Source organism: Sinocyclocheilus rhinocerous, unplaced genomic scaffold (genome assembly GCF_001515625.1).
Source record: "Sinocyclocheilus rhinocerous isolate Xijiao unplaced genomic scaffold, SAMN03320098_v1.1 scaffold288, whole genome shotgun sequence".
NCBI lineage: Eukaryota > Metazoa > Chordata > Actinopteri > Cypriniformes > Cyprinidae > Sinocyclocheilus > Sinocyclocheilus rhinocerous.
In genome coordinates, this window is record NW_015635021.1 from 154606 (window position 1) to 176277 (window position 21672).

Here is a 21672-nt window from a genome sequence, read left to right on the forward strand (position 1 = left end):
TATGTGTTGAGATCAACTTGCGCTCTGACTTTTCTGGCTTTGCGCGACCCCGAAGCCCACCTGCGTCTGGAGAGTATTTTTAAAAGCAGGGTGCGAGCGCGTCGCGTGAAGCGCACCACTTCAAACGCTTCTAAAGCTCTTCAATTTTATCGGGTTATGCGCGTGGACACGTCGGGTTTTTGAGAACCAGGGATAAAAGACTGCACTCGTCTTTTGTCGGAGTTACCAGATCTTGGACTCTCACTCGGGCGGATAGAGAGACGGCTCTCCACCGGGATCTCCTCGCACCGCGACTGTACCTGGAGAATCCGGTAAGAGCTCACGCGGCTTCACAATAGAGCGAGGTCGTCCGGTTCTTTGGTCAAGTGTGTGTGTGTGTGTGTGTACGTGTGAGTGTGAGTGCTGTGAAATTAATTGAAAGACAAACTATTGCTAGGTAGTCAATTTAGAAATGTCCAGGATTTCATAGTGCTCTCACAGAACACGTCGTTATTCAGCCGTAAATGCAGACCGCTGTTAAATTGAATTATTTATTAGAGTTGTTAGCTCTGTCGAACATTTTAGGACAGGGTGAACTCATTAAAAGTCTTGAAGTTGATTGGTTTTCTTATAAACTTGCAATGACTGCGGGCTATTACAAACCACACTGTAAAAAAATTCAAAATATTGTCAGGAATAATGGGCTACAGTAAAACTGTCAGATACCTTGAAATACAGTAAAAAAAAAGAAAAAAAAAGTATTATATTTTAAAAGACAACACATGCCATTTTACATTGTATGTTTTTAGAAGTAGCCTAAAACGAATTAATTAATCAATTAATTTAATGTGCGAATAAAATATAGTAATATATATTATTACTATGTTATGGATTGCTATTGTTAAAATAAAGTTATTTCGGTAACACTTTTGTTTAGGGACCAGTTCTCACTATTAACTAGTTTCTTATTAGCATGCCTATTATTAACATATTGGCTGTTTATTAGAAGCCTGTTTATAAAGCACATATTCTGCATGACCATATTCTACATCCCTAATCCTACCTAACACCTAAACTCAACAACTAACTTACTAACTATTAATAAGCAGAAAATTAAGACTTTGTTGAGGCAAAAGTCATAGTTAATGATTTGTTAATAGCGAGAATTGGACCTTGAAATAAAATGTGACCTTTATTTCTTAAAAAAACAAGTATGAATCATCTCCTAATTAGGCCTAGTGAAAGGGGAATCCCCAGAATTGACAAAATCTCAATTTTAAATTATATTCTTATTTTTATTCACAGTTACAGTATGTACATTGGTGTGTTGTAAGTTACATTTTGTGTTGATTAGTTTATGTTCATAGTGTTATTTTAGTGTCATGTTTATTACTTTGATATGCAACAGTCACTGGAGAGACCATTTAAACTTATCCTTGGGTCACCATGTGACATTTATGCTAATTATCATTTATGCTAATAATAATTTATGCAATTATTACAGCTATAGATTTTGTCTAGATTTTAATAGCTGTCATATATTACTTCACTAATATTATACAGTTTAATGACATATAGTCACCAAAATGCGTGTTGTGAAACATTGTTGCTGTATTTTTACAGTGAAGTTCTGATCATTTTTACCCAGTAATTGTAAAAATGTATTGAACTGAATGACATTAAATAACTTTTATGCGTTATGCTTTATGTTAGTTTGGGACTCTTCGTGTCTGTGAATGTATATGAAGGCTCCTGAGTATTCTAGTGATTCTCTGAGAGACAAGAGGCTTGCATAAGCAGTTTTTTATTTCTGTTCAGCCCTGTCATATTTTGACATTTTCTCACAAGACTTGTGTAAAGTGCTGACTTCTTCCCGCTGCTCTAATGTGTACTGAAAAGACAGCCCAGTTTGAATATCCAAGTTCTCCCTTCCATAACTCAAGCACAGACGGCCACATTATATTTAAAAGTAAGAGTAAAATAAAATGGGAAACAGTGTGTTGGAATAGAAGCTCTATAGGCACTTTTTCTCCCATTTTAGCGCCTGTAGATTTAGTTGAAGTGAAAATGAAAGAGAGAAAGAGAGCTAGAAATGAGCTGTTTCTCCCTCGTGCTGTGAGGATGACTTAGTGTCTCTCACCTTCATCCTGACACCTCATCTATTATCATTAGGCACACAGTCAAACAACTCTCTCAAGATGTGGGTGTGAAAGTGTGTGTACGAATGTGAGAGAGAAGATGAGTGTGAAAAGAAGAGAGAAACAGGGAGAAAACTCTTAAAATCGAGTTCAGGATTGACAGGCCTGGTCACAGTCGTGACCTGCTCCATTTTCACTCAAACATATGCACGCCTCTTTTACAATGTGTGGTGGTTAGTGCATTGACTTGACATGACCCCTTGACCTGTCAGCCGGTTGATACCTGAATGATTTGACCTTCCCGTAGCAGTTCTGCAGTGTGATAGATTAGTGTTTACATTAATGACACCAAACTGAAAATGTGTCCCTTTTAATTTGTATTATTATCAAAAGTAATAATTTTTATTATTATTATTGTTTAAATTCATAATTTATTTCTGTGATGCAAAGCTGAACTTACTCCAGGCTTCTTAATATATTTGTGAAAACATTGCTAATTTATTTTCAGGATTATTTAATGAATATAAAGTTAAAAAGAACAGCATTTATTTAACAATCATTTGTAACACCATAAATGTCTTTACTGGCTATTTTGATTAATTTAATGCATTGTTAATGAATAAAAATATCAGTTTCTTTCTTTCTTTCTTTCTTTTGTTAAAAAAATTAATTGAAATAAATGAAATTTAAAAAAAAATACTTTTGAACATGCACATATGTTCCATGTTACAAATTGACCAAACGGACACATAACTTTTTATTTAAAAATAACTGAAAATATTATCTGCACATTTGTTTCACATTATTTTAATCCTTTTATAGCCCTAATTTATTTTATTTAAAGCCTAAGTTTCCGTTTTAGAGGTTTACCAAAGCAAAATCAAAATCTTTCCTAGTATTCTCTTGGGTATGCGTGGCCCTGGTTGGGAATCACTGCGTTACATCAGCTATGACAGAGCATCTGATATTGCCACAGTTCATGCAGACTGCATTTTTGATCTTTTGTATGGAAAACAGTTGCATGATAATGAAGTGTTGGTGTAATGCTGTCATTTTGGATGACTGTATTCATCTCACTCTTTTCTCTCTCTCTCTCTCTGTCTGTTTTCCAGATTGACTCAAATAGAACACAGAGGTAAGTGAGATCTTCATACTGGTATTTTTACAGCTTGGAAAAACTAACAAGCAGGGTGACAAGAGTGAGAATGAGAGGTGATACTTGAAATGCGGCACATGGCAGAGATCAATCTTTAAATTTACTGCACCAGAAACCCTTTTAATTATAAGATATATAAACAGCCACGAACTGAATCAGCACAGAACTGGAACGCCCGTCTACACTTAACGCGCCACTTGGGTGTTAGTTTATTAAAGGGGTCATATGATGCTATTTTAAAGATCATTATTTTGTGTATTTGGTGTAACAGAATATGTTGACATGCTTTAATGTTCAAAAAACACATTATTTTTCAAATACTGTACATTATTGTAGGTCCTCTATGCCCCGCCTCTCTCAAACGCGTCGTTTTCAACAAAGCCCCCTCCTTTGACAAGCACAGTCTGCTCTGATTGGCCAGCTGAACCAGTGCATTGTGATTGGCCGAACACAACAAGCACGCGTCGGAAATGTAACGCCCCTTACCATAAACGCGAGCTTCATCTTTCAAAATAAATGTAAAGTCTTAAAAGAAGATGGCGGCGCGTTCACGCGCTGCGGCTTCTCTCTGTCCCGACAGAAAGGTGTTTTCGTGTTTTTTGTCTTGTGAGTCGCAGTGTTTTTGTACGTATTCGTCGTGTTTATCTGTCTCTAAGCGCGCATACAGTCGTGAGTTTCTTCTCGATGTCGGCAGAACCACATTTTTAGAGTTAAACTCTGCGCACATATTTTGTGTAATTTGATAATGCTTTCAGCTATCAGTGAAAGTGTAGTACTATCAGCTCAGCTTCACATTTTACTATGTTTAAATTTCGTAAAATCAGCACAGGAGATGCAAAAACCCAGCAGATTCCTTCTGGGCCTGGCATGAACACAGTGGTATTCAGTTCAGCTGTTTCATCTTCTGTACTTGTCTATGAAGAATGCTCATCCAGAGCAGTTAAAAACATCAAAAGGCCACTTTTGCATCTTTTTTTTGTCTTAGATAGCCAGTAGTTAAGACTTGTCTTCTCTCATATTCAACACTCTAACGCTGTTTAGATGTTTTAATGTGCCTTTCTGTACAAGGCCATGCTGGAAGGCGCTGATGTCCACTGAGATCAATAAAACCTCCATTCAGTGAGGGGTGAAATGTCTTCTCTCTTTCTCACTAAACCCTTTCGGTCTCTCTCTCTCGCTCTCTCTCTCTCTCTCTCTCTCTCTCTCTCAAACACACACACACACACACACACACACACACAAAGGGCTGACTGTTGTAGGCTCTTCAGTCTATATACTGTCTGACTCAGGAAACAGACAATAATTGCACACTTTGCGTATTAGACTCTATAAAACACACACACACACACACACACACACACAAAGGGCTGACTGTTGTAGGCTCTTCAGTCTATATACTGTCTGACTCAGGAACACATATGAGCATGCACACTTTGCGTATTAGACTCTATAAAACATGTATTGCATAAACATGTTACGTCATAAATAAGCAGTGCTGCATTTTTGTTCCCACCACATTTCTCAGGTAATTTTACAAGCAGTTCGTGATCAATACTGTGGCCGGTGAAAGAAAGTGAACAGCACAACCTAGTGGCCACATGTTCTTAATGCATTCACACCCTTTTGCTCTTAAAACCCAAAATACACCCCATCTGGTCACAGCAATCTCACACTTGAGTGTGATCATTTATGTTCCTCATTTAAAAATAGATCCAATCCAGATGTTTGAAAATGATACAGCATACAGTGGGGTCCAAAACTCTGAGACTACAGCGAAATGTTTCTTTTTTTTTTTGCCTAAAATGACATTTTCTGCATTATTTCTAGGTCACTAATCAAATGTAAACAAATTTGTTCCAAAGGCCAGATGTTCTTGCTTCCATCGAAGCACATAAGATGCTCAGTGGAACATTCTCAAATGCTGGATAACTTTATTTATTTATTTATTTTGCTAGTGGACTTTTGGGCCCCCTGTACATATGCACACACATTAAAAATTCACACTGTTCAAAAGTTTGGGGTCAGCAAGATGTTTTAAAGTTTTTTAAATAAATCTCTCATGTTCACTAAGGCTGGATTTATGTGATCAAATACAGTGAAAACGGTAGAGAACAGTGAAATATTATTACAATTTGAAAGAACTGTTTTATATTTTAATATATTTTAAAATGTAATTTATTTTTGTGATGCTGAAAACAGTTGTGCTACTTAAAGCATGACACATGTGTTTCAGGATTTTTTATAAATATAGAAAGAACAGCATTTATTTGATTTTTTTTTAGGAACATTATACATTTCTTTACTGTAAATTTTTGTCAAATACGTGTGTCCTTGGCTCTTGCTGAATAAAATAAAATTAAAAATTTCTTTCAATAAATAAATACAATAAAATAAAACAAAACAAAATAAAAACTTACTGACCCAAACTTTTGAACAGTAATGTATATATACTGAATATATGACCATTTTCTGTCATGCAGAGTACTAAAAGTCTAATAGTAGACATAATTTCATTTCATCTTACTAAAGTTACACACTCACAGTAAGACCTTCATATTCAGACAGATGTCTGTTGATCTCAGAGCATTAGTGGTAGAATACCTGAATCAGCTGTTTCCAAACTAGACCGAAAAACAGTCAAATCCCAACTGATGCTTTCAGTGAGTGTGTGGATGTTTGAGAGAGAAGGATTTAAAAGGGCTGTGTGTGTGTGTGTGTGTGTGTGCGCGCGCGTGCGTTTTGTGATTTATGAGGACACAAATTTGTATAATGACATGGGTATGACATAGGTATTACAACGAGAAGGTGATTTATGAGGACATTTTGAGTGTCCCCGTATTTCAAAAGGCTTATAAATCATTCAGAATGAGTTTTTTTGAAAATCTAAAAATGCAGAAAGTTTCCTGTAAGGGGTAGGTTTAGGTGTAGGGTTGGTATAGGGCGATAGAAAATACGGTTTGTACAGTATAAAAACCATTACGCATATGGAATGTCCCCACAATTCACAAAAACAAACCTGTGTGTGTGTGTGTGTGTGTGTGTGTGTGTGTTTAATGAGTTTTTCATCTTTCAGGAGAGTCCTGTGGAGTCTGTCCTTCTTTCCTCCCAGCGAGAGACAGCTGAGTTTAGACTCCGTTTAAACTCATATTAGCACATGTAAGTTGTTTGCATTCACACACATTCACACACACTGGCTCTGTCCAAAACCCAATGAGCCTAGCTAACTACATTCTAGGGAAGCATGCCAAGTCATAAGTGGCTGATTTGGAACACTTTACATTGCATGGGCAGCAGCAGCTTGTGACAAACACAGGTGACTCCAACAACAATTGTTTTATATATTTAGAAAGTTAGCCTGTTGCTAAGCTAACAACAAATAAAATAAAATTCACTCAAGTAAAATGATCCAGTTGTAAAGCTAAAGTGTCTAATTGTCTGAACAAACTGCCATTGGTCAGTCAAACAATTTTTTTTTTTTAAAGAAACCCATACGGAAATGTAATATATAACATATATTGCCCTATATCAGGAGTGATATTGCCATATAAGACCATATATAATTCACATACATACATTCTCTGGGAAAATGAACAGTTTATAACATACTGTATATAACATCCTCATAGTAAAACTGAACATGACATATATGTCCAAAAATATATTAAACATACATATTTGTATGGACATATATGTTAATATATGAAATTGTTCCAATAGGTCCAATTCCTAATGACAATATATTTCATATATGGAAATTTTATATTTGTACATATGTTACATTTGCGTATGGGAATTAATACTTTTATTCAGCAAAGATGTATTAAATTGATCAAAAGTGACGGGGAAGACATTTATAATCTAATAAAAGATTTCTATTTCAAATAAATGCTGTTTATTTGAACTTTCCGTACATCAAAGAACCCTGAAAAATTTGTATCACAAAAATACAACTGTTTTCAACATTTATAAAAGTAAGACATGAGATAAGCACCACATGATCGTATTATTGATCATGTGACACTGAAGACTGGGGTAATGATGCTGAAAATGTAGCTTTGCATCACAGGAATAAATTACATTTTAAAATATATTTAAATATATTTCACAATATTACTGTATGTTAAAATAAATGTAGCTTATAGTCAACATTTCCCTCATTTCATCGACCAGCCTAGATGTCGTTTTCACCGTGGAGGCTTACATGCTTTACAATTTGGTCTAAACTAGGAATATCAGAAGGGGCACAGTCATGCTGCCTACTTTGTGGAACAGCCGTCGCATGTGAAGATGTCTTAAAATGCAGCCTCAGTAGTCAGCTCACTAGGATTTGGAACAGAGCCACTCTTTGACTGAAAAGAGTCACAAATACAAATGCCTCTCTGTATTCCCCACACCCCTGTTTCCCTCTTCCTGTGTTCTCACACAGTTGGTCCTGAAGTAGCTCTCTGACCAGCTTCTGTCAAGCCTCGCAGCAAATACCGCGCACATGAATTCTGTATATGACCATAAAACCTCAGCGGATTTAGCGCGTTAGAGTGCGTGTGTGTGTGTGTGTTTTATAGTGCATACACTGCTGCATTATTGAGAGCTACTCACAGATGCATCCAACTCTTTCTGACACTGACGATGTAATCCACTAAAAATACATACTTACCTCATCTCTCACTCTCTGTCTCTCCCTCTTCCTCTGTCGGTTTTCTAACTCACTCTTTCTGTCTCTATCTCTTTCAATCTCTTCCTCTCACTCCCTCTCTTTCCATATATTTTCTTTCGCTCTTTGATTCACTCCTTATGTCTTCTTTCTCATGTGTGTGTGTGTGTGTGTCTGCATCTGTCTGTTTTAATGTGCTAAACTGGAGCTGCATTAGATGCATTCGATCGTTTTCCCCCTCTCCTCTCAGGCGCTCAATAACTATCCCTTTCTTTTTCTCACTCTCCTTTCTCTCCATCTCTTTATTAGAGGTGGTACTTATGAATCTGGTAGTGCATTAAAGTGATAGATGAAGATAGTATATTTCACATAGCTCATCTATAAATAGAAGGTGCAAATAAACCATAGGAGAAAGCAGACACAGCAGGGGCCATCCTCCTGTGTTTGGCACAACTTTTGCTGTTGATTTTAAGGCATTATTTCATGCTGTGAGACTGCTGCTGCCCTCCTCTGGAAGCTGATGTTGTAACATTTTAAAACTTGAAAGATATGATAATACTGTATGTTCTTCTTTTTGTCTCATATCAGCTTCCGTAACTCTGACCAGCAGCATGTGGGACACTAACAGGTAAGAACACCTTGATGCATTTATCAAGTGCACTTTATAACCTCAAGCTCAATCCAACACCAGTTATTCCAGTCCTGGTTTGCAGTTGGCTGTTCTGTATTATAGAAATCATACATGTAATATATCCAACCATTCCTGCCTCAGCCAGTTTTGTGCTTGATTTAATGGAAGGAAGTGGAACAGTTCTGCCATGTTGTGTCTAAAGGTGAACTTGACTGGCTAGATAATTTCCCCCCTTAGGAGTAGGCCTAAATAGCAATTTCCAGATAATTCCATTAAATGCACCCCAAAAGTCTGGTGGAGCAAGACAAATGCCAGTTAGTTGCAGAGATTTGACTTGAAAAGTAATGCACATGCTCTGATATTGTGCATGGGTGAGAAATTGTATAATATTTTATTATAATATTATAAATTATTATATTGTAATATATTATAATCTATTACATTATATTATAATTATTAATATAATATTGATAAATTTTCTTTAAGGACACTTTGATGAATAGAAAGTTCAAACAGAAAGTAGAAAAGAACACTATTTATTTGAAATAGGAAACTTTTGTTAGGTTATAAATGTCTTTATTGACACTTTTGATCAATTTATTGCATCTTTGCTGAGTAAAAGTATTAATATTTTGTTATAATATAAATTATTATTATATTATATATTATTTTTTTCCAGGGTCACAAATGTATAGTGTCTTTGCATTAAATATAAAACCACGTAACATTTATTTTAAAGAAATATATTACAAACACACAATTCAATCAATACATTTCAAATAAAAAAGAGATATATCGTTTAAAATGAAGGTTAGCAAGTCGTGCACACATTCTGGTTGTAAAACAGTGTGGAACATGTTTATACTGTGTAGTTTAATATGAAATGTTCTGAGAAAAAGCATTATTTATTTGCAGATGCAACTTGGTTTGATATTTTGTATCGAATGCAATGAAATTCAGCTATTAAATGGACAGAAAATATGATAAATGTGTACATGCAATCACTCAATCACAGAGATAGAGAGAGTGGGTTTTTAGATGTGCAATAGTGTGGATATAATTAAAATATCTGATTATGGTCACTTCAGTTGAACATACTGTAAGAATAGATTAGCTTCACACATAGATGAATTGTGACTAACGTCTCAGGTTACTTATGTAACCATGGTTCCCTGAGTAGGGAACGAGACACTGCGTCCTCGTCTCTCCCGCCGCCGATGAGCGTGAGAGGGAAAGCCCCTCCTTAAACCCATCGGCCAGGTCCACCTGCGAACCCCACAAGCTCATTCTCATTCTCGCGGGAAGCAGATGGCTGCCCCTCTTTACTTGAAAATAGAGACAAACGAGAACGGAGCTTTTTTATTGGAAAACGCTCGCAATGCACGCAGATTGCCCCCTCGAGGACATCGCGTGCGTCAATGAAGACGAAGAAGAGAATGATGTGTGCTCCCGGCGCCTATTTATACTATAGTCGCACCGGTAGTGACGTCATGGCTGTCGCCGGCCAACGAGTTGGTGTTTTTTCAATGTATGCTTCAGACACGGGTCACAACGAGGCGTTTCCCATAGCGACCCCTAGAGGATGCAGTTCGAAGTTCCCATGAAAGGGAACAGCTCTTTGCGTGCATGTGTGTTTCTTTTGCAAGTCTGTTCAGTTAGTTGTTTTTTAGTTGAATTAAATGTAGATGGGTTCATGTACAGTACAGCAGGAAGTCAGCTGAAGTTGATCGGTGTATGAGAATGTCTTTTACACTTAATTCAGCTGACAAAAAAATAGACACTGGCCATGCGATCACAATAATGCCCTCTGTGTGTGTGTTTGTGTGCACGAGTTTGTGTGTTAGAGGGAGATAGGAAGGATGAATATCTGGGGGATGGGTTGGGTTGTGTTTTTCTATTTCTTTCTCACGTGCTCACACTCACACAAGAAATCAGATTAGTGTGAGGATTACAGAGCACCAACCATTTGAAAGAAAACACGCGCACAGAAATCGCATGAGCTTCAGTGACGGAGAATGCTGAATAATCTTTAATCAACAGTTCACCGAAGGATACACATCACAGATGATAGAAGTTTCTGTTACTCCTTCTTCTCTTTCATTTTCAAAGGCCAGATCGAGAGTAATTAAATGTCAGCACTCTGATGTTGTGTGTGTGTGTGTGTGTGTGTGTGAGTGCATGTGTTTGGTATCTTGCTGTGTGTTAATTTGGTGCAAAATGTCGAGTGTCTCCTGCTCTTACGCTGACATTCTGATTAAGAGCATCAAATACCTCCATCTATCCACCAACATACTGAAAAATGTTTTATTTGTATGATGCATTATACATGCAAGCTTACATTTGTATGGTCGATTAATGATGTTTCCAGAAATAACTCTTCGTTATGTGTGTGCGAGTGTTTATGTGAGGGCTGCCGGGTCTGTGGTTACCTGAGCACTTTCTGCAACTAAAGCAAATTAATGCCTTCATTTACATATCTCTCTGGGAACTGGGGTACTGATGATGCATACATCTTTGTGACTGTGAACTGTGTGTGTGTGTGTGTGTGTGTGAGAGAGAGAAAGACAGTGAGCATGAGAGAGAAACAAATTTCATTCTGCATTTATTTTGTGTATTGTTCAAATTCAGCCCACTAGAAAAAATAGCACCTCAATTTGCATATAATTGAATTCTGCTGCAATAAACAGTTAATTAAAATAGTTCATCATAAGTGTCCCTATATTTCTCGCTTCCTGAGATGCTAAAATTAAAAAATAATAAAAAAACAAGAAATATTTTAGCATGTAGACTTTTTATTGTGTTTTGTACAATAGACAATCAATATGTATTTTTTTTTAACAATTATTAAACACATATTTGCAATACAACTTGCCATTCGTAGGTTGAAATAATCTTTCACTGTTTGTTTGATCATTCTGAGAAATCCAACACTCACCAATGGTTGAAAACAGTGATTATTTTTGCAATTCCTTTTGATGATGCATACATTCCACTCTTCACCTTTAAAGTATTTCATTCATGTTAATCAGCATATAATTATATAATTATAATGTCATCATATTTTTATATATTTATTAGTATACTATATTTTATATTTATTTATTTTACATTTTTTAAAATGAAATTAATCATTCTCCTAAAAGCTGTTTAATATGAGGATCCATTGTGACATCTTACCCCATATAGACAGCACTCCCTGCTTCTTTATTTATTTATTTTAATATGTGAATGAAATTCACTTTTAAAAATAAAGTTAACCTAAGAAATATTCATTGGAGTAAAAAGTGTGGCAACTTACCCCAGTCTCCCAATTAAAATGATTAGACTATATCTAATCATTATTGTACCACACATTAATATTGTCAAATGCGATTTTAAACCGTGTCATGCATGGTCTCAGAACCACAAGCAAAAAAAAAAAAAAAAAACTATTTAGGATGTTAAAGATGAAGATATAGGGACCCTGAACTGTCGCTATACAAACTGTCAAATTTCACTGGCCTAGTTTCTGGACGTTTACCTTTAGTTTCTCCGATGTGCAAATGCAATGTCTCCAAATTATTTATTTTCCCTGAACCGGAGATTCATTCCGGGGCACCTGACGTCACTCCGCCGCCGCTCTGTCCTGCCTCGAGCCCGTCCCCTCATATATTCCGCTGCGCGTGAGTGTGTGCGCGAGCGCTTCTGCATGCACACACAGCATCAGCATCATCAAAGAGAAAGACCTGCGAGCTCTTTACGAGCGCTGGAAACACGCAGTGCTTCTGCTGCTCTTGTGCTTTTTATAGTGCAGCCCAGCATCGGTGATCATCAGAAGGGAGAGGACGGGCTTCTGGATTATATCTCTGGTGCTTATAGATGAATTCACAGGCGGTACCGAGCCGGTGAGACCCGATTGTAAACCTGAACCAGACAGCGATGTTGATCAGGTAGGCGAGGAGTAAAAGCCTCATCCGCTCCCCGGTTATTGTAGAGGAAATGACAAAATAATTTCATTGTTATGTTCAGTCATCCACTCGAGCTACAATTGCATGTGAATCGATGGGAAATCCGTTATTGTACATCATAGGCAGGCTAATACAGAAGACTATATTGCATGCACATTCCCACTTTTTGGCTGCTGTTTTGCTAGCATATTAACATGTTTTTGATAAGGAGCATTGCATCATGTTCTTAATATTACTATTTGTCACATTCTTGCTATATATATATATATACTGTGTGTGTGTGTGTGTATATATATATATATATATATATATATATATATATATATATAGTGTGTGTGTGTGTGTATATATATATATATATATATATATATATATATATATATAGTAGGCATTTGCAATTGCTTTATTGTCTGAATTGACATGGATTTTTGTTGTGGTTTCCTCACTACTGCCTTTTAGATCATTCAGTGATGTTCAGGGAACCCAGTGCTCCAGGGCATTATGCTGAGCTTAAAGTATTACTGTTTATGACAGAATGTTCTCCACAGATCATTAAAAACATATTCTTAATGGACCAATAAACTGAATGACTCTACATCTGAGCAAAGTTCACATGGAAGGGGATTATGTGTGATGACTTTTGCTATACCTCCTAATGCTCTTAGTGTGTGTGAGAGACAGAAGGGGGAGGGAAGGAAAAGCGAGGGGTATTATGATGTTTGGGTATTAAGGTTTGCATATGCAAGAGAACAAATTTGGAGGAACGGAGAGGAGAGTTTGGCGGTTGGTCTGAGCGAAGTGGTAAGTGTTTGACCCGCAATACCTAGAGCTGTGAGAAAATGACAGATGGATGAAGAGAGAGAGAGAGAGTGATTTTCTTAAGTTTTGAATAATTTATTTCTTTTCCATACCTGCAGACTAAGGGTTGCTCGGAGCACACTTGAAAACCTGCACTATTTAAAAAGCAGGTTGCCTCAGCTTCAGCGGCATATGGTTTATATTAATAATGTAGACATCACAGAGGCACAATCCTTGTGCTTATTGCACAGACGTTCATCTCTGATACCATTTATAGGTGTGGGTCCTAAGTGCTTCTGCTAGTGAAAGTTGTGCTTATGACACTGAGCTGAAAGCTAGCAGTAAAATCTCTTCCTGAAACTGGAGAAGAGTTAAATAGCACTGATGCGCTCAGTCCTTAAGGCTTGATCAGCTCAAGTGTTCTGCATGTGCATTACTGTCAAAACCATATGGTTTAAGGGTTCTTTTTGAAAAAGATTTCTAACCTTCTTAAGATGAACTTGTACTCAATAGCCATTATATAGTGGTTGAATGATTGAGTTTCAAGCCAGTTCATGGGACTGTGATTGACTCAATCAGTGCAAAACTGCATTTATCCCAAAAGTTACATTTGTGTGTGCTTAAAGCTACTGTTGAGAGAATAGAAATGCAAAAGAGTGAGGAGTTTGTGATGTATTCCTGGATTTGAATACAGGTAGATGAAGCACAGTGAAATGGAACTGAACTTCTGCATACTTTTTGTACTTGATACACAGTTATAAAAACGGAAAAGAAATGTATATTTTGTTAAAATAAAAATATATAATATATACAAAGTTCTGTCATTAAACTCTAGATGGCGCATGCCTAAAGGTTCTAACTCAATCTGAAATAATCACGTCATTATTCACATGAAGCAGCTGATTGGTTTCTTTTCACATCAGCAGCCAATGAATGAGCTTGCTGCTCAACGTTCAAATACTTGGCTAGTGCTTGCTGTAGCAGTTGCAGCACACTTCAGAAACCCTCCACCTTCCCCAGCTCCACCTGTATAGATCTACTATGGGGTAATTTCATGTATGTTATGTATGGGGGTTATTTCATATATGTGACCCTGGACCACAAAACCAGTCATTAGGGTAAATTTTTTGAAATTGAGATTTATACACCATCTCAAAGCTGACTAAATAAGCTTTCCATTGATGTATGGTTTGTTATGATAGGACAATATTTGGCCGAGATACAACTATTTGAAAATCTGGAATCTGAGGGTGCAAAAAAAAATCTAAATATTGAGAAAATCACCTTTAAAGTTATCCAAATGAAGTTCTTAGCAATGCATATTACTAATCTAAAATTAAGTTTTGATATATTTACAGTAGAAAATTTACAAAATATATTTAGGAACATGATCTTTACTTAATGTCCTAATGATTTTTGGCATAAAAGAAAAATCGATAATTTTGACCCATACAATGTATTTTTGGCTATTGCTACAAATATACCCGAGCGACTTAAGACTGGTTTTGTGCTCCAGAGTCACATATGTTATATGTGCAGCAGCAGTAAGCTCCGGTAAGAATATGCTAGTCTCAAGAGAACCAAGTTTTGTTTACAGCAAAGGAAAACCAGTCTCCTCTTTACATCGAAATAAATTTTTCTTTACAAATCCTCGTTTTGTACTTCTAATTCATGACAAGTGTCTTGTTTTGCTCTCTTCTCTGCACTTCCACGTTCATCACTTCTCACCAGAGCTTACACTACGCCTATGTTCTACAAATTCTCAACACCCATTGACTGCCATTATAAAGCTTGGAAGAGCCAGGACATTTTTTAATATAACTCAGATTGTATTCGTCTGAAAGAAGAAAGTCATATATACCTTGGATGGCTTGAGGGTGAGGAAATCATGGGGTAATTTTCATTTTTGGGTGAACTATCCCTTTAAGATGCCTGTTGGGTTCTCGTCTCTGGCCACGTATCCCCAAAGCGGCTCAAGCGACGCTAATAAATGTATACTCTTGGTGCGTCTTTGGCGACGCATAGAGTCAGACAACATCTCGTCCCTTTTGAACACTATCACTTGGGACTAAAATCTCTAGTCTTCCACTAACCTGCTGCACAGCACACTCAAAAAAAGAGTTCATTACCCTTACTTAATTTAATTGAAGAAAGTTTTTGCACACAATTTAATTTAGTTCATTCAAAATAAATTACATTTATTTGGGTCAACACAATTTAGTTGGTTACTTTTATGTTACTTTAGCTCGTTTTAATTAATTAAATTGAACAAGAGGCAAAAAATAGTTTTTTTGAGTGTGGTATAGACAAACTCCAGAAAATGTCTTTGAATATGCTTTAATCAGAATCCTCACAACAAAAAAAGTACAACAGTTTATATAGTAATGATGCATGGCAAAGTTGACATGATTTGGTTTTTGATGACTTCAGCTTGTTACTCAAGTCATGGGTTGTTATATTTTTATATTTAGACAGACACCTAACCATCTTGTCCATATGCATCCATTATTGCAACACACTAACTAAAGCAGGCAAATGTTAGGCCTGCAAGGAAAAGGAATATTAGTTATGATCAATCAAAACATTTCCTTCACAACTGACAACCAATTTCCTACATGGCTGTGCTAGTTTCAAGTCTAGCTCTTTCATCTTTTTCTTCTTACATGATAAAATAATTTCAGCTCAAATCGATGCTTCATGTCCATTTATTTATTTATTTATTTTTCAAGCAGCTGTGTAATAAGTGGGATAATGTACAGTCGGATAATGTACAGAGACGGTCATTATTGCAAAGTAAACCTCAAAAGGGTGATCAGAATATAGGGTTTATTTTGCAGTAATGGCTGGCTGACTGTACATTATCCCTTACTTTACTTCTTGAGTATTTGTGCATCTGTTTGGAAGGTTAGTTTTTTTTTTTTTTTGAGCATTACCACATCTGTCTGGAAGTCTAGTTGAACTCCTCTCACGTCACATACGTTTGTAAAATTTTTTAAAGCATTTTTGCCTCTGAGGAGAAGAGGGGCAAACAGGAAACTAGTGCTATCCACATACAGTAAGCACCATGGCTTATAATGTGGTAGTCGATACAAGTTATTCTGAAGCTGTTTTAATAAAACAGTGCAGTTTCATGAATCAGTTTGATTTTATTGATTTGTTTAGATCATCAAAAATGTTCCCTCAAGTCCCTGTGGGGCATTTTAACATGAATCATGATATAAGTAAATTTGTATGTAGGTAATGAAATATCACTGCTGTATTTTGGATTAAGTTAGATCATTACATATCGTAATGACTGTAATGTCATGTGTTCTAGTTGAGTCTGTTCAGTTGCACACTCTAATTGTTACCGTCTGCATGCCACATAAAGGAACACACTGTTACTTACAGCACTGTTACTGTTGAATTGAGATGTTTGATTCAATACAAACCATTCCTGTTTGGATCCTATTTAGAACTATTCATGAGTGGTTTATAAACAATTTTATTGCTAGTTTTACTGACAGCTACAGTATATGAAGATAGAAAGTACCTTTGTAATATATGCCTTGCATACCATGTTCCAATTTTGAACAGCAGGGAAAAGTATTGGTGTATGATGAAAAAAAAGAAGAAGAATGATCCTCAGTCGCAAGTGATCCGGCACTTTAAAAAGGCTTGTTGTAGTGATTATGGTTTGTTTTAGCTTGGTGCTACAAATTCCATTTGCAGGATATAAAATATGAAATTATGGTAATCCATTTATACAAGCTGTTTGTCTTCTTAAGTGTGTTTTTATTTAAGCACCTATTCTCAAAAGATGTATTTAGGGGTACAGATCCATTAAAAAAAAAATCTTGCTTCCCTTTTTAATCATTTATAGCAAGAATACATGATTATACAATACCAAAGAAAAAAGGTGCAAAGAAATATTTCAAGCCCAGACATTAAGGAGTTGGAACTGATGGGTTTTTGTGACCTGAAGATGGAATCAAGTTACTCGTGAACACCTGAAAGAGGAGATACAGTATTATCATTGTACAATATTGCAGAAAATAAATAAATATTTTATACATATATGCATACATATATGGTTCAAGTGTGGCGTTTACATCTTTTTACTCTTTTACATAATTTACTTCTATTTTTATTTCATAATATCACAATAATATCAATATTATTATCAATAATCACAATGAAATCATGGCAATTATTATTATTTTATAGTCATATTATTCATATTGAATTGGTCAAAAATAGTGGGAATGTGGCCTATGAAAACTCAAGTGGAAAGAGATTTCTGAAATGGTTACTGAAAGAGGTATAAAAAAAAAATCTTCAAAATAAAACAAGATTTTTCAGTTTTTTATTATTTATTTATTTATTTATTTATTATGCTGATGCACTCCCCAACAAAATCACCCCACTAACTCTCAAATAATTAATTCTTTCTAAATATACAGTAGCTACTGTATGTATGTAATCTGGTGAAAATTCCTGTATTTTTTCAAATATCTCAATATATATATTGCAGAAAAACAAAATATCGCAATGTCAGTTTTTTACCACACCATGCAGCCCTATTACATATAGTTATTTATTTTAGACATACACTGGGTCTGCAAGTGAGCTCTGAGCTCTTGCCCAAAACATCCGGACTGGCCATTCTTTTTGTTTGTTTGTTTTGTTGAACAAATCAATATTTCTTTTCTTTCTTTGGCAGACTGAAACATCTAGAGGGTCTTTAAATGTTGCATTGAAGTACAACAGTGAAACAGTTTGAAGAAGTCACTTGGAACGCGCAGAAGACCCATGTGATCGTGTCATGCAGGGCGTTCCATATGTAGAAGCTTCAGGTTACTTTTGGCCAGAGTGAGACAGATGTGTGTACCTGTTAACTGTCACAGCTGCTCCATGTCAAAGTAGCTCTAATTGGAGTTCTGCGTTGTCAAGGCAATGAGTGGCTGCCAGCGAGACTGTCCCACATCTACATGTCATTTTGTCCTCATCTGTCTCTTGCCCTGACAGCTGCATCTGTTGTACAGAGACTTAATGAGGGGTTTTGTAGAGTTTGGGTTTGTAATACACTAACATGTTCTTGTGTTGAGTTACAGTGGCCATATGGCCAAAGAATTGTCTTTCTTTGCCGTTATATATTTGAGTGCCCATGTGATGGGATGCGTATTAGAGATGAGAAGCTGTTTCAAAACGAGAAAACATGGTCTTGAACTCAGTTCTTAGTACCTGGTGGTGATCTCTCTTTCCAGTTAGTGATTATATCCGATTGAGTGAGCGTTTTTGCGTGTTTGCGGACAAACACTGGGAAACACACACAGTATTTTTCCTCCCCAATACTGCAAATCACCTTATGTAACCACCGTTATTGCCAAACAGATTTACTTGAATGATCCGCAGGGGTCTTGGACCTTTTTCAGGCCAGGGAACCCCTGGTGGAGAAGAGACAGAGCAGGGACCCCTGTTACATTTGAAGCCTGTCCTACAATAACATGCATATAGTATCAAATGTATGGATTTATTTACTTTTCTATGATGCTTACATGGCAATGCCATTAAAATGATTAATGATGTACAGACAGAGTCATTTTTATGGTGCATTTTAATTTTAGTTAATGCATTTTAATGTGGGAGGGATAATAAAACATTTAGCACGAACCCCCTGTTGAAGACCCCTGCTGTACAGCATTAATAGTACAACAGTCGTATTTATGGCATTGCAGGTCCATCTATAGTTATGCTGCATTATAAATTGCTGCTCATGTCCACGGACTCTTAGAGCACAAATTGATTTGATAGTTAAAAACTGATGTTGTTCAGCAAAATAAGAGTGCATTGTTCAGTCAGAGTTTGAGCTCGTCTATTGAGCTTTTATTGTAGTCATTTTAATGCCTACGCAATTTTGGATCCTTTTTTCACTTGAAATACAGGAGATGTGGTTTAAAATAAAAGTTGTGTAGACATTAAAGGAATAGTTCCCCCAAATTCTCACATCATTCCAAACCCATATGACTTTCTTTATTTTGTGGAGAGCAGAAGGTGATTTTTTAAAAATATACCCTGGTCAGTCCTTTCCATATAATGAAAGTTCTCTAAAATAACAAAAAGCACCATAAAAGCATAATTGAATATGGCAGATTTGGATGTTGTGTCAAGGTTGAAGTCAATGACATCAAACAGCATTGCTTCTCAGTTATCTTGTGACCGATCAACACAATTTTTGCCCATTACTCCAATTTTGCCCAACACCTTAACTTGCATTCTTTCATCAGATTATTGAAGTGTGCATGTGTGATATGTATCAGGAACGCATCCTTCCTGCAAATTTAAGCACATCCAACCAGAGTGAGTAAGTGTTTCTGGTTGTATATAATGTAAATATATTATATACTCCAACTCTTTTTTTAACCCAAGTAATATGTGTCCTCATCTTGTGCAGCTGAAGGAGAAGTGGTACAGTCGTAGAAACTGTAAACATGAGAGGAGAATCTGAGTTTCCCGCTGACATTTTAGAATACTCTGGGGTTTATAATGCTTTATTTACCATCAGAACTCACATACTAAATAGAATACTATGAGTGGAATGCACGAATGCTTATGTTTTGATGTCACTAACATGAACCTGATTTTTTTTGTAAAAGTCTTGTAAATGTTTTTTTTGCATCGCCGGGTCATTGGTTTGCACGTAAACCAGTGAAACGGGTTATTTCAATAAACAGATTTTTGGTAGTTATAAGCATATTGGTGTGCATGCAAAGGTGCAGATTGATAGGAAAGCCTGCACAATACGAGACATCAAAGGTGCAATATTTGAGAATGAAGAGCGATATTTAGTTACATTTTTGATCTGTTTGTCACTAAGAGTTATTGTATGGCTTCAGAAGACTTGGAAAATATTGCATGAATCATATGGGCCACTTTTATGGTGCTCTTTTTTTGTCATTTTGGAGATTCAGCACTGGTACCCATTCACTTTTATTGAATGTAAAAGAACAGCCAGGATATTATACAAAATATCTCTTTTTGTGTTCCATGGAAGAAAGAAGGCTATGAGTTTGGAATGACATGGGGGTGAATAAATACTAAAAAAAAAAGTGTAATTTTTGTGTAAACTCTCCTTTTAAAGGGGTCATAGGATGCCCATTTTCCACAAGTTGATATGATTCTTTAGGGTCTTAATGAAAAGTCTGTAACATAGTTTGGTTAAAATTTCTCAATGGTAGTGTAAAAAAATACCCTTTTTACCCTGTCAAAAACGACAGCCGTTTTTGTAGCATTTTCCTTTAAATGTTAATGAGCTATGCTGACCCCGCCCCTCTCTTCCGAGCTGCTCTCACAGACTGTTTACTTTAGCTGTATTCATCGTGAAACTTGCTAATTAGCACATTATTAGGAACAACTTGTAAAAGTGCATGTAGCATCCTATGACCCCTTTAACATGTACTCCGAATGGGCTAAAAGCTCATCACAGACACTCTGTGTTGTTTTCACTGTTGTATGACATGCTGTTAGCCCTCTCATCAAGACTAAATATCACCTAACTGCAGGCTAATTGTGTCTGTGCATGTTAACGTGATTGGTGCCTTAGTAATAAATATCAATTATTTGACTCGTTGCATCTTTGAATAAGTAATTAAGATGCAGATTTGTTTAGTCAGCAGCTATGTCTCGCTGTTCCACAAATACACACATATATACACTTGCTGTCGGCTTTCTTTCATAGTCTCTTGTGCTTGTCTCTCTTATATGCACACAGACGTAGCCACAAAGCTTAGCTATCGACTTTTGGCACAAATGGAGTTGAAGCAGGAAATATCAGGTTATCATAATGATCTCTGTTCTTTCCAGATTAGGTAGGGTAGCATATGGCTCTAACACAGGGGAGAGGAAAATAATTCACACACACACAGACAAACACAAAATCCACATTGTCTACACAGTCCAAATCGAAAATCAGATTCTAATTTAAATCTGTAAACTTGCAAATATTTGTAGGATTTTGAAAAGTTAGAATTTAAAATGAAGAAAAATACGTTTTAAAGGGGTCATTTCATGCGATTTAAATTTTTCCTTTCTCTTAGGAGTGTTACAAGCTCTTGGTGCATAAAGAAGATCTGTAAAGTTGCAAAGACTAAAGTCTCAAATCCAAAGAGATATTCTTTATAAAAGTTAAGAGTCAGCCACACCTATCTAAAACGGCTCGTTCTAACACACCCCCACATACCTCTGTCACTATCTGGGAAGATTTGCATAACGCCGCCCAAATGTTCACGCAAAGAAAGAAGGAGTAACTTTTATTCTCGCTGTAATATTGAAAAGTGAAAAGTGAAAAAGTGAAAAGTGACGTGACATGTGGCCAAGTATGGTGACCCATACTC

The 21672-nt window shown here is 36.3% G+C and overlaps 1 protein-coding gene across 1 annotated transcript in view; it reads left to right on the top strand.

Annotated features, from left to right (window-relative positions):
- Positions 1 to 224: 224 nt before the first annotated feature.
- LOC107746012 (receptor-type tyrosine-protein phosphatase delta-like) overlaps positions 225 to 21672 on the top strand; it is a 70845-nt gene continuing 49397 nt past the window's right edge. Inside the window, exons 1-4 of the mRNA XM_016560047.1 lie at positions 225 to 311; positions 3230 to 3252; positions 6347 to 6429; positions 8513 to 8552. The gene's annotated coding sequence lies outside the window, so the exon portion shown is untranslated. The remainder of the gene's footprint in view (positions 312 to 3229; positions 3253 to 6346; positions 6430 to 8512; positions 8553 to 21672) is intronic.